The sequence below is a fragment of the Phalacrocorax aristotelis genome, chromosome 4, assembly GCF_949628215.1.
Source record: "Phalacrocorax aristotelis chromosome 4, bGulAri2.1, whole genome shotgun sequence".
NCBI classification, from domain to species: domain Eukaryota; kingdom Metazoa; phylum Chordata; class Aves; order Suliformes; family Phalacrocoracidae; genus Phalacrocorax; species Phalacrocorax aristotelis.
The window spans coordinates 79830284-79845249 of record NC_134279.1 but is presented as its reverse complement, the minus strand read 5'-3'; the positions used below and the strand labels follow the sequence as shown (position 1 = coordinate 79845249).

The following is a 14966-nucleotide window of genomic DNA, read 5'->3' as shown; positions in this document are numbered from 1 at the left end:
GTAAGCTTGCTTGAAATACTGCTCAATATGAAGTCAGTTAAAACTTTCAGTTAGTTCTCTGAAATCCGTAGCTCAGAGGGGAACCTGTGCTTGAAATGAGATATAAACAAACAAGTTAATGACCGTGACTTTTTTTTTTTTATTCTCTACTCAATGCCACTGCAGAAGTCATATTGACAAGAGCCATATAAGAGATTCAGTAACCCATCAAGGCTAGTCTACTTCATCAAAGTTTCAGTGATTTGAGTAAATAATACCCAGCCTTTCTGAGTCAGTTGATTATGTATTATGTGTCTCTAGAAAATCATTACAAACATTACTCTGTGGTCTGTGCAGGAGGATGTACTTGTGGGTGACTGAAGTTGTGTTTCTAAACAAAACAATTTTTCATTGAAAATACATTTGAGCAACTGAAAATATATTACCTGATTGAAAAAAATATAAAAGTCTGCTAGATTGTATAAAATACATAGATTATATAAAAGTATAAAGTCTGCTAAATGGGTAGACTGGGAAAAAACACTGATTTTTTTTTTAACCTGTTTCTGCCTTCACAGAGCAGGGGTTGGATTCATCTAAGTGTAGGTGATTACATCTAAGCTGGTCATTTTAGACTCCTTTATACTCTGTATTATCTGTGGCGGTGTGTGTCTGAATTGTTCAGTGCTGGCAGTACTATCAAGTGCTTTCATCTTAAAGCAGTGGTCTACTTTTCTTCAGATGAATCATGCTTTGAATTTCATTGCCTTTACAGACTGGGTCTCCACTCGCTGTACAAGTGACCAGCTATGATATAGGTGCACGTAGTGTAGATGTCTGAAAATGTCTGAGCTGATCCTCCCTCATCTCACCACACTTCCTCATCTGGGCTTTAAAAGAATCAAGGTTATTTTAGAAGGGACGAATGAGAATGCACCAGTTCAGGTCAGGGCAAATGTGACAATCAGACAAAACAACCAGACACCTCCCTAGGAGAAAGGCAAAACCTGTTGTAATTTTGGCAGCCTCTGTGTCAGCTTTGAGCACAGAAATCAGCAAAATGAGCTAAAAAAATGTTGGGATGATTTACCTTTACTTGTTGTGTTATTGTTGTCCCCAGTTTATCACCTTTTAGCCATAATAGGGACCTGTCATGGTTTAGCCCCAATCAGCAGTTCAGCCCCACACAGTGGGATGGGGAGAGAATCGGAAGGGTAAAAGTGAGAAAACTCATGGGTTGAGATAAAGTCAATTTAACAGGTAAAGCAAAAGCCATGCACACAAGGAAAGCAAAGCAAGGAATCCATTCCCTCTATCCCCTGCCCTGGCAGGAGCTCAGCCGTCCCCAGGACAGCCGGGCTCCATCACACCTAACGGTGACTGGGGAAGGGAAACGCCATCGCTCCCAACGTCCCCCCCTTCCTCCTCCTCCCCCCAGCTCTATGTGCTGAGCATGACCCATGCGGTGTGGGACATCCCTGGGGTCAGTTGGGGTCACTGTCCCAGCTGTGTCCCCTCCCGAACCCTTGTGTCCCTGACAGAGCAAGGGGAGCTGAGAAAGTCCTTGACTGGTGTAAGCACTGCTTAGCAGCAACTGAAACATCTCCACATTATCACCGCTGATTCCAGCACAAATCCAAAACACAGCCCCATACTGGCTACTGTGAAGAAAATCAGTTCTATCCCAGCTGAAACCAGGACAGGACCCCAAGCCCTATAGGTACAGGTAAATCTCAGTGACTAAAATCAACAGTTTCTTCTTTTTTCTGACCTTTCGTTATGATTTATTGGAAATTATAGCTGAAGTGTGGACTCTTCTGATTGTGACTAGAAATTTGTGCCTTGAACACCCACAATGATTGTAGATTCACATCAGTCTGTAGAAATTAGCTTTGACAGGCTTTCCTGTGAGCAGCAGGGAGACGTTTTTGGGGAGAGGTCAGGAATCAGTAAATTCTTCAGCCTACATGTTCCATTTGGCTCTACACACCTATTTCCTATGCAACATTCATGGTTACTTTTCATCTGCCTGAACCCTGGTGATCAGGTTTTGGCCTTGTACATCTTGAAGATAACGCAGTGAGGTTTGTTTCTTTTTTTTCCGTGAAGTTTTAGTGACTCTCTTTAAGCGTCATGTGTTTTTTAAGTGGGAGAAGCAAAAGTGGGTCCAAAAATTTTTTATTAGTCTCCCTATTTTTTACTACCCAACAAGAGATCAGTGGAATGAGTACTGTAAATATAACTTGGCTGCAAAAAGTTATGAACTGGTATTATGAATTCACAAAACGCAAATAATCTGTTTAGTTTGAGATGGTTATATATTTTGTTGCACTCTGGTGTTAAAGTCTCCTTGTGTTCAAGGAGACTTTTTCTTCACATCAATGAGATTTCTTTATTAAGCAAACCAGGATATTTTCAGACTTTTTATTCAGCTAGAATTTCTGACCTAATGTTCTGTAAAATTTTTAAAGGAGTAACTGTCAGGTATGAAACACAGTAATATAGATCAGTAATAGGCACAGTAAATACTTACATTCCATATTTAATGCACCTTTTTATATAATTTCAATTATATCTAAGTGCTAGAAACTCTGGACTAAGTGCATCTTGACAATATCAACTTGTTAATGCTGAGATTTGTTCTTTAAGACTGAGTCCCTGTTCCTCAAGGCCAAAGTTATTGCTTATTCTTCATTTTGTACAATGTACGTAAACCTGTGAGTAAGAAAAAAATATTATATTTTAAATGTTAAGAACTGTACATCATACAAATTGTGCAGCAGAAGTTCAGAAGATGGAAAGGGCCCAAAATCAGCAGAGCCAATGAAGCTAAAATGGTTTGTGCCAGACACGAATGTGGATCATTAATATTACAGCACAATTTCTATCTGCAGCTTTTCAGGCCATTTACAGGGCATTTATTATTATTTCTCTATGATTGTTGATTAAAAAAGGTAGAATTTACAGACTCATTTTGTCACTTTAAAATAAAGTATTTATGGTATTTAGACCAGCCTGTGCCATTCTGTGCCCTGCCCATTTATACCCTGCCTTCTCCCCCAGAACTGGTCTCTGTCTACACATCCGTTCGCGTAGCTATGGATAGAGAGACATGGGTATCTATGAATACGTACATATATTATTATATTCATTCTATCACCATCTTGAGATCCTGCGCGGATTTTCTCGAACACTCAAGGATGGTGACAGTCAGGCTCCACCCACAAGTGAACGTATCAAAATGCCTGTGAGAAACTCAGTGATGAATGCCTGATCATTTTCTTCTTTGTTCCTTCTTATTTTTAACTGAACCTTTATTTATTTTTAAATGAATTGCTTTTGAAAGCTGAGAAAAATTGAGTTAAATGACAATGGAAGGGAAATAACCACATTACTTTTTTCTTATAATTATTATTTACTTTTAAATATCAGCTCAGGAAAGGAAAACGTCTATTAAGCCTCCTTTTCCAGGGATTCCATATTGTTATATGATTACTAGGTTTAATCCACAGGTAGTGCAGAAATAAGTATGCGCTGTTTTGGAAAGAGAAACACCTTGCTGATGTTTTCTTTGGGGTGGAGAGAAAATTAATCTTTAATGAAAACGATATTGGTAGGTTCTGAGAAATTGAAACTCTGCAAGCCTTACTTTAATAACTGTTTTCACCTTAAAGTTTTATTTGTTTGTTGTTTTCATTTACCGCCTTTGGAATATATGGGGTCGGGTTTTTTAGTGTTTTCATGCTTTTCTGCCTGCGCTTGACTAACCCACTGCCTTTATAGCCAAGTATTTGGCGGAGGCTAGATTCTTATCTCTGAAAGCAGTATTAGGGAGTGACGTATTGGTTAATGTCTTTTTAAAATTGGGTACTTCTATTTTCCTTTAAAACCAAAATAAAAACTTGACTCTCGCTTGCTGACTTTCTTGTAAATCCAAGATGAAAACTATAAAACCACAGAGTCTACAGGGCTTGCTGGGAACAAACACAAAGCTCATAGATTTCAGTGAATGTTAATTGTGTGCAGGAGTAAACCAGAGCTTCAGGGTTTAATTTTTTTGTTTCCTTTTTTGGCCGCTGTGAAGTTTTACTAATATCTTTAGCTTTATTTCCTAAACAGCAAGGGCCAGTGGCTCCCTGGGGGCAGCCCCAGCCTTGGGCATCAAGCACCTCCATGGGGACAGGGGTGGCCTGAGGCCAGGCTGGGGTGTCAGCCCATGGGGGGGAGTCAGGATCGGGCCCAGCGAGGGGAACCAGGATCAGGGACTGGTAAGCAGGGCCGTGCTGATGGCTCCTGTTAAATGTTATATTGGTAGTCAGCATTTGTAGAGAAGTGTGAAATTATCCTGCTACAGGTGGTCCATGAAAAAGAAGGAAGGAGAGAAGGATGGAAAGGAGGAAAGAAGGAATGGTGAAAAGCAAGAAAAAAAAGGCAAAAAGTAAGAGAAGGGAGTAAGAGAAAAGAGAGAGCAACATTTCTGTTTGAATACTGAGATCTCTCGTACTGCTCAGCACCCTGTCCTAGCAGTGACTGAGGCCAGCTGAGAGCATCCCATTGCCTTTAATTAAGGAGGAGCTTGAAGTCTACTCAGCAACTGCTTGAGAAGCTGTGACTGAAGGGAAGAAGCATGAGTTTCTAAAGGAATAAAAAGAATTGTCCATAGAAAGGAATCAAGTAGCAGGCAACGAGGTTGAATATTATTTTTCAAGATTCCTGAGATGCAGGGAGAAGAAAAAGCTGTGACATTCTTTAAAGGTCAGCCGGTTGAATTTAAATTGGGAAAACTAGAGTAGACTTTGTAGGGTTAGAATGAAAGGGAGTGAATGGGAAATGAAGGAGAAAAAGCAGAAGAAATGGGACAAGCACTGCCTGGGAAGGGTTGTGAAAACTCTCCAATTTTTTTTTCCGTTGAGTTTGCATTGGGATGTCTGGAAGTCATCCTGGAAGAGCAAGTACCTTAGTACTTGGGTTACTCCTGTGAAGGACATTGGATATTTGAAATCATCTGATTCAGACCAGAAATTCGAGCCTCAGCTTTTAGCATATTTTAAAAATATCCTAGTAACTTTGTAAATAGCTGTTTTTAAGTAGGTCACTCTCTGACTTCCATTTTGACTCAATTTTTTTATTTTATCTTTATCAGAATGGACTAGAGTTGAAAATCAACACTAGTGGCAATTCAGCAATAAGCCTGTGAGAGTTTTATCAGTGTGAGTAGGACAAACTTTAAAGATATTTATCACTGGGAAAAGGCAGCTCAATGATATTATCAAAGCTAATACTAAAATGTGGTAAAAATGGATTTTTCAGCAGTGATATGACGGGAAACAAAATGTAGAAGCAAGAAGATGAATTTAAGCGCAGCTGTAATCAAAAACAACCATACGAATCTTAGGGAGAGTTAAAAATTGCAAAACGGAGCCTATTTGAAGAATAAATGATATTAAATTCATGTTTTATGGGAGCTTTAGGTAATATAGTACAACTTATGGTTACCATCATCCTGAGAAGATGAGATCGTTTATCCAGGGGTTTTGATGAAAAACTTTTATTTTATTCTTTTACTCTGCAAAGCACTGTAGTATTTTCTTTAAAGTTTTGCTAAACTGAAATCCAAAGGTCAAGGTATCACCAACAAAAAACATTTAGTGCATTATTTGAAAAAAAGGTATTTTACAAAAGGACCGGTGAATACCCAACTTTATGTTCCACTACTGTGTGGTTTGATCCAAAGAACTTTTAACCAGAGAGGCTGCGTTCAATATGCAGAGGAATACAGTAAGAAAGAACGTAAAATATATTATAAAACAATTGAATGAGAGACAGATTAATAAATCACCATGGTGTCTAAAAGCTTAAATACTATTTCTTTTTTTCTTCACTTTTAGAGCTTAAAAATAGAGTATAGTACTAAAGGACAATATAACGTAATTGATTTAGATTTTCAAAGGCTTTTCATAAAGTCCTGCACACAGAGATGTTTGGAAAATGGGTAACCATGGAGTGTATGTTAAGGCCTTTGATGGATTAAGAGCTGGTTGCAAGGCACAAGCAAAGCATAAATGACCATTTCTCAGCAGGCAGAAAGATAAATCCTGTGATGCTTCAAGGGTCAGCGCTGTGGTTGGTGTATAATGTATGTATTAACAGGTGAATAGACAGAAGGAAAAATTGCCAAAAGGACAATGCTGGAGTGGCTGGTGGGAGCAGGGGAGTTTCCTTATCAGAAAGACAACACTGAAAGATAATTTTACTTAATTTCTCTAGGTAAATGGAACAATTTAAACTATATTATCTACACTGACAGGAAGGCTCTGTGCTAATTCATCCTCTCAGAAAAAATATGGCATTATAGGCAGCTGGGGAAAGATACCTTCTCCATGCACAATTGCCCTCACATCAGTGTTTAAAATCTTAGCCTGTACTTTAAGGAGAGTATTCACTGAATGCCCCAAACAGTTGTTTCAGCTTTGATCTCCACAACCTAAAGATCTTCCAGAAATTGGAGAAGGTCAAGATAAGGAACACAAAACTAAGAATCATAGAATCAATCATAGAATAATTAAGGTTGGAAAAGACCTCTAGCATCATCAAGTGCAACCATCAACCCAACACTACCATGTCTCCTAAACCATGGCCCGAAGTGCCACGTCTGCACGTCTTTTAAATACCTCCAGGGATGGTGACTCCCCCACCTCTCTGGGCAGCAGAGAAATGTGGGGATTTGGAGGGAAATTAACTCCAGGAGAGGTTAAAAAGGCTAGGATGATCTATTTTGGATTTGCCAGATGCCTTAGATAATGAATATTGGGTTAGTATAATAGAAATGCCCATTTTCATAAACCATTATTACTTAGTCGCTGTTCAAATTTTTTCTCAAAAATATCTTGTATTCTTAAGAGCCATTTTTTAAAGTGAGGAGGATAGTGTGGAGGTAGAAAAGAATTTATACCAAGTCTAGAAAATATAGGCAGAAAAATGCAGTGAATATTGACTAGCTTCAACAGAATGTTTTGTGAATATGTGTGAATTGTACAATAATCTTTTAAAATAAAAACACTGGCATTCCTCGCATCCCCTTGCCTACACACACCTACGTATAGATATACACAAACTTATAACTGAAGCCAGAAAGGGTGTTTTGCTTGTGTTATATAAGCCATTTTGTGTCCAACAGCATGCAACTGTTTTCCTCAGAGGAATTTTTGAAGAGCTGCAGCTAACTTTTATTTGGAATATTAACCTGAAGGGAGTTCCGTTTAGCAGTACTAATATTTTTGGGGGTAGTCACTGTATGTAGTCTTTATCTGCACAAGTACACAGTGAGACATCTGAAGCTGGTGAGACACATATATCCCTGCAGGCATCATTTGTTATCCTTCTTTGTACGCTTTGTGATGTACCCTTTCATTACGCGATCGCCGACTACATTGGCCACGAGGCACCTCCCTGCAGACATTGGTTGTCCCCTGACATTTTATTTTTCTGCAAATGACAATTCAATCAGAGCAAAGTTTGAAGGTTTGGGTTTTTTCCTTTTATGTGTGTCTGTATCTCCCAATACTTGGTAACGTAACTCCAGACACCCCATTAATTTCTGTAACGTAGGGCTCACCTGTACTGCACAGGAGCAAATCCGACCTTTCCTGAAAGTGTTGCATTACTATGTCTATCCTGCATAGTTGCATATACCCAGAGATAAAGCAGGAGCCTTCTGTGAAGTGCCAGAAGATTTACTTAACACATATGGGCCAAAGGGTGAGCACTTTGCCAAAAATTCAAGTCACCCGGAAAATACTGGTTTTGCAGTCCATGGCTAACCGGCGATGCAGTGTATTGGCAGTGAAGGCTGATTCTTCCCACAAGTCTTGTGTTTACTGCAAAATGCTATAGGCTATGCATATTCATCGTTTTACATCTATCCTTTAACCACTTCACCAGGGGAAAAGCTAATTGGTGAATAGCAAGAAGAGAAGAGATGGTCTTGTGCTTCAGTGATGTTTCATCCTTTTCTATGCCATAGCACTTAAACCAGCATGCTGCAAATTTTGCCCTAGTTTTGCTTTTCCTGTTTCCTGAGTGAGCAGTATGAGACGCATAGGGTTTGATATCCATAACCAATGAGGGTTCACATTTTCACTGATGAGTATTTAGCTGTAACACAAGTCAGTGACTGCTTCTCTGAGCACAGAATGGTAAATACTCTGACAACCCAACCCAGTGACGTAAAACACAGACATCATTATGTATGGGCATTTCTTCATCCATGACAACCAAAATATTATTAATATATGTATGTGTATGTATGATACGTCTATGCACAATGTGTGCTACAAAGATACGTAGATGGAAGCACACACCAGCCCAGGCAACAAAATATTTGAGTCAAATCTGCTTCTCAGAAACACAGTTGGTCTAATGCTGTTATAGGTCGTATACTATTTCAGTGGAGCTTTATAAAGCTTTTTAATCAGCAATATAATAATGATTACTGAAATGTTGTAAATTATTATATGATATGAGACCAGGGTTTAATAAACATTTAATGAAATATTTAGAATCTTCTGATAAAGGATTTACAGTTCCTCTGGAAACAGACTTTGAAAAACACTTCAAGCTAAATAAGGTGCCATGTTCAATTCCTTATTCATCCTTCAAACTAAATTGAGAAACTGTGCTGTCTTCAACAGAGTATGTCAGCTACCCCAAAGGAATTATTTTTTAAATACCTGTTTTATATACTTAAACTTCCCAGTAGTAGACTGTATTCTTTCCTCAATTAAGTAAAATAGTGGGTTAATAAATGAAAAAAAAATTAAAAACCTAACCAAGACAAAAGAAAATCCTAGAAGAAATTTTGTTCAAAATTCTGAAATTTTAAGCTACAGCTTTGTGAATTTCCAGTACTAAAACCTCTTAAATCTGGGTAAAGGTTGGCCTCTTTTCCTAACAGAGCATCACTTTTTTTTCTCAGGTAGTGGGACATTCATGGATTATTTCTTTTTCATCTCCCCTAATAACTTGCAGTAGCTTGCAATACAGCCAGTCATCCTGGATATTTTTGTTGATTAATGTGACAGACACAACTGTGATGTTTAGTAGAAGCACAGATTCTCTGTGTGAGATTGCCAGGGATCCTTCCTTCAACTTTTAGCAGTAAGCAGTCCAAACCTTTAGACTGTCATGTCATTCCTGAATAATCTCACCTGAATCAGACCAGATTTTTACAGCCACTTAAGGGGTATTTCAACCGGGTGATTGGCAGCTAAAATTACATGCTTAAATGCTTAAATGAACGCAGAGCTACCAAGAACTAGCCAGATGGCAGAGCTGAACATACTGGAGTATATGAGATTAGTAATTTCTCTGGAGATCAAGCATCTGGTGTTTCTGAGGACAGTCGGCCCAGAGAAAAACCTCTGGTCTTTGAGTTGTGTGATTCCCTTAGATCCAAACCCCTGGATACTAGAAAGAGTTGAATAGGTGCTTGTCTCTTTAAAGTGAAACTCTATGAAGTAGCTCTGCTGATGCCATTTAGAAATAGTCTTCTGGCTAGAAAAAATGTCCCAAAGTTGGGACCTTTGGGTACCCTTCAATTCCAGTGAGATTTGGATGGAGAATACCCACTTCTTGCTCAGCCAGTGCCCTCCTGGGCACCCTTCTGATTTAGAGCCAAAAGGGTTCTAGGATTTGGTGCAAGAATGGGATTTATTTATGCCTAAACTCGGATGTCCAAAGCAGACATCTGGTCTAAGCCAGTCGTCCTTCTCTATTCAATGGGCAAAGGAATATCAAAATTTGATTCAGCTGAACTTGAACTGCTCTCTTAAAGTAGGTGTGATTAACTGTCTAACGGAAACATCTGTTGCCCTCCGTTTGGTATAGGGAAACATAGATTTCTAACTTTCAGATGTGTGAAGTAGGATGAAGCCAGGCCAAGTTTCCTACCTCCAATTGATATCATTAAGAATTAGGAACCCGTGACCTTGGAGGGACCTTGACCTTTATAACTTTCCTGTGTCTTTATTTATTAATTATCCCTTTCTAGATTTCTGAATGTTCGCATCTCCTTAAGATTGTGAGGAATTAAAGTTCCTAAATAACAAGGCCATAAAAGCGCGTTAAATTACCTAGGCATTCATTTAATCTTGCATATATTCTAATGCTATGAACAACAGCACCCAAATATTTTTCATATTTTTCTCAATAATTTTATTATGTAACCTAACTTTTCCCTATCAGTCATCTATTTGTTCCCATATCACTAATGAAAATATGCAGCTATGTTTTTAAGTACAAACATTGCAGTACAAACTGATTGCCATAAAAGAAAAAGTCAATAGAGAATATATTTTTGGAAAATAGATAATTACTTGTTTGTTTTAATATGTAACAGATATGGGTGGGGTGGGGAAAAAAAAAAAACAAACCAAGAAGAGCTTCAGAGAAAGTATTTTCTGTGTGGAGCAGGGTGGTTCACAAGAAAATGCAGGTTGTATCAAGGCACGACTTCACCCATGGTGATGTGCAACTTTTCTATTATGTTGATAGTAAAAAAGAAATTTTAAAAAATTAATCAATAGAGGAAATGGAAGGAATTTTAACTTTGTTGTTTCCCAGTTTTTCTCCAGCAGCCGTTCAACCTAAATTTTGTTAGCGGTGATCTTACTTTCAACGACATTGAAAACTCATCTACAGAAAGCTTTTAAAATCTGTATTTGTTAGAAAGATATTCAGTAAATTAGAAGTGTCGCTATTAACTTGGGACCCAATTCTGTCAACATTTTTGCAGATGCCAAGTTAATTCATGTAGTTAGACTGAGAGATGTGCATGGATCACATTTTTCAGTCTACGTGTATGCATAACTGTTTTCCAGACCATGGCTCAAACTAAGAAACCAATATTTAATTTTTCTTCCAAAGTATTGATTTGCTTCTGATTCTGAAATCCACAGCCAATCTCTCTGTACATAATAAATGAATCGTCCTCTGTCTGATGCATTTACAAGTTTTAACTCCAGATACAGATTTTATGCCTTTGCCTGAAATTTGCCTGTAGCAATTTCACTGTCGGTATAAGAATATCCTTCCTTGTACAGTAAATGACAGATAAGAAAGACTGGAGATTTTGTGGGTGCATCTGAGTTAGGTATTTCCCCATACATCACTGTCATGGAGCTCTTTAAGTATGGCCCAGTAACCTTAACTGTTAATTTCCAAAAGCTTTACCAACAACGTATGCTTAGAGAAACTATAAGTAATAGCATCTTATTAGTTTAAGATGTTTTTCTTGGTTCTGTAATCAAAAATGAGCACTGATGTAAAAATGCAATTGGCAAGCAAGCAATTCATAACATAGTTTAATAGCTATTTCCATTTTGAAACAGTAGATAATGCTCATGTGTGAAAATGTACATTAAGGACTAAACTGCAGCCAGGTCTGCAAGGTCAAAATTGTTGAAAGAAGCTTTCACACCCCATGGGCTTTGGTCAAAAATGCGTACCTCATGTTCACCAAAGCGAACAAAATGTATCTTTCCATCTCCTCCCCATGGCCTGATGTGTATGAATCTATTACTGGTGCTGCTTGAATGAATGGATGAAGTCATGACTGTTGGCATCCTCCTAGTGGCATAGTGAAATGACCTGTGGGCCTTCAGTCTGGAAGATTGTTGGTGTGAGGCTTCGTTGGCTGAGCTGAAGGACTTCACAATTTAGGTAGAAGGGGAGAAAAATCCCATGCAGGGAGAATATGGAAAAATATGGAAGAACTTGGCATCCTTCGACAACTGAGCTCTGCTTTGACCTCTACCTATTTGTTGCTCCTGTACCTCTATTTCAAGGAAAGGGTGATTGTAAGTCCAATAACATTGTTTTAGTAGATTGCTGCATGAGTTTAAAACACCTCTCAGAAATAAAATGTTTATTTCGGGCGAGGAGTTTTTCTTATTGTAGCACATTTGCAGGATCTGGTGCTGAAAAAAAGACCCTATAGCTGCCTATTAAATACTTTAACAACATCTATGATACTGGGGGGACTTTTGATTTAGCAAGTAAAAATCTCTTAAAATGTTTCACTTCTGTATCTCCCTTGTAGATCTCTGTGCCTAAGACTACAACTTCAGAGGGTCTGCTTGTGACCAGACTAGCATAACAAATACAGCATGTGTCCCTGCCCACTTCTGTGTGCTCTCATATTCATAGGTCAAGTGAAAAAACGTTGCAAAACAGTAATTGTAGCCCAAATATAATGTTTAGATGTTAAATGTAAATTACAATGTATATTGCAAGAAACCAAATGAATTGCAATGGTCAACTAAAATAAGCATCTTCATAATCTTTTTTCTTTGTGGGGGGGAAATCTGAGCAGTGCACTCTATCAGGCTATGACCAATTTTCTTGAGGAGTTGGTGGAAGTTCCTTCATCTGAGCATTTTAAACGTGATTCAGAAATAGCTTCTCGATAAGGAGTATAGAAACATTTATGTTATCTGGACTAAATTTTGTTATTGGAACATAGAAATATGTATCTGGATACAACCACAAAATATTTTGTTTTAAAAAAAGATTTTCACATCTTTCTTATACACACATTACAAAAATCTGTCGGGTACTTAAAAATGAGCATAGTACTCCAACTAGGGCCTCACTGTGCAACAGTACCTTCTCTCAAGTCTTTGTTTTATATATTGTAAGAATTCTAGATTGATCTGTGCCATTTTTTTACATACATTGTTAGACACATTGCAAAATCCATTTGACTTATTTTTCCTGTTTGACAACGTACCGCAGGTAATTATTTCTTGAGGTGCTTTTTCTCATGACTTCCACTTATAGTCCACCTTATAGTAATTTAATTTACATTTCCCTTGGTTTACTTTTAAGAATGTCATGTGTGGCCAAGTCAAAAATCTTACCAAAGTCAAGCTCTATCACATCTACTGCTTCTCCCAACCCACCAGTTAGCTGCCCTGTCAAGGAAAATATTGTAATAGTTTGATGCAACCTATTTTGACAAATCTGTTGCCTTTCCAGCATCTGCTCATTATTTACAAGATAATTAAATATTAATTGTGTTACATCATGTTTCATTTTCTTTCTGGGTACTGAAATTATGCTGAATATCCTACAATTCTTCCTTTTTTTCTTCTTTACCTTCATATAAATAGATATGTGCTTTTTCTTCTTTTTCTAAATCCCTGGAACTTTCACTGTTATTATTTTTCTTGAGTTTTCAAAGATGGTTCAAAAATTGCTTTGATTATTTTCTTAAGAACTGCAGGGTAAATTTTATTATGCTCTGTTAACTTGAAGACATATTTAATAGATACATTTCTTTATGTTTATGTAAATGTTCTCCAAACTTCCCTTGCCTAATTCAGGTCTGTTGCACTTACTATTAATTATGTTAAATACCTGACTACCTCTGCTATTTAGGAAATTCTAGACAGATATTTAAGGACCCTAAAAATTAGGGTTCTTTGCCTCCTTTTCTGTTGCCATTTTTGCAGCTCTAGCTTTACTTGTTTTATTCCTATCACCGTAAATATTTTTTCTTTTATTCTTTATGTTTACTTGTTTTCATTGTATTTTTAATGATTGCTTTTTGATTTGCAGGCTAAAGACCTCCTTATGCAATCATATTAGTCTCCTACTACACTGTCAAGTGTTCTATTAATTAAGATAATTTGATATATGCATTTATTAATTCTCTTTCCAAAACTTCCAGCTCTCTCGAACTCCTTTTCTACTTAAAATGTTTCCCCTCTACTTAGTAGTGTTTTGTTAATGTTTATTTTTTTTAAGTCTATTCTATCTGTCACCTTTTCCTGCTTTCTTCAGTATATCTCAAGCACTTATTGCATTTATTGAACATTATCTGCATGAAAGGTACAATTCTGTTCTTTCATCTGTGTACATGAACACATATATATGTTTGTATATATACAGGCAAAATAAACAAGATTTGAATAGATATATGCATTTAAAGTGTTCCCCTTCAACATCCAGTGAGTAATACTTAAATCCCAGAACCAGAAAAGTTGAGCTCATAGCTGCCGCCAGTTCTTCAAAATGTGAAGTAGTCTTGAGTCATGTTTTCCTGTGTTTTTACTTTGAATCAGATCGTAAGAAAGATGCTTAAAACATAGTTTTTATTATGAGTAAAATATATTTAAGGACATCCAGTCAAGAAGAAAATGGACTTTCCTGCCACAGTGAAAATTTACTTCCTAGGGAAGATTATCACTGCTTTTGATGAAAATGACACTGGGAATTCCCCTTTGTATTCATCATTTGGGATCAGGCTACCAAAAGGTGCATTAAAAACAGGGTCTAGGGGAAAAAAATGATAAAGAAAGATCATATTACAACAAAAAAGGCAACTGTCTGAGTTAGGAATCATCTTCTCCTCTTCTTCCAATTATAGTGCCAAAATAATAAAGCCAATGGTACATGATTTGGATACCTAGACGCTAGGAGAAGGTAAATAATAAAAATGATGTGCATATAATGAAAGATGGCTATCTATAAATCTTAAGATTGACCCAAGTTCCTTAACTTTATAAGACTTAACCCCAATAGATTTTGTACCCAGGTTTCTAATGAAGCACTGATTCTATCTGTCCTGTAGTATATGAGAGCCCAGACCTCCAATACTGAGGTAAAATGTTGACGAATAAGAGTAACTAAGTACAGAAGTATAGGTGCATTATAATTAGTGGGACCTGATGTTCATACTGGGTTTAAGTTGTTAGAGGACTGATTTGGAGAACATTTATGTTTCTGCATATATGATATGCAGAAAGTGATTATACCTTCAAAGGAATCCTGTATAAAATTTGAAGAAAAGCATCTGGTTACTTCAAGGAATGCCTTTAAACTATTTACATAAGTAAATAATTGCTTTAAGATATGTATTCAAAAAGCTCATACCGCAGTTTATAATACCTATATATATCTAGAGCTATAGCTAATATCTATATAGA

At 37.2% G+C, this 14966-nt stretch overlaps 1 protein-coding gene across 2 annotated transcripts in view; it reads left to right on the top strand.

Moving 5' to 3' along the window:
- Positions 1 to 14966, top strand: part of CTNNA2 (catenin alpha 2) — a 530531-nt gene that overhangs the window by 466911 nt on the left and 48654 nt on the right. The gene's annotated exons all lie outside the window — the stretch shown is intronic.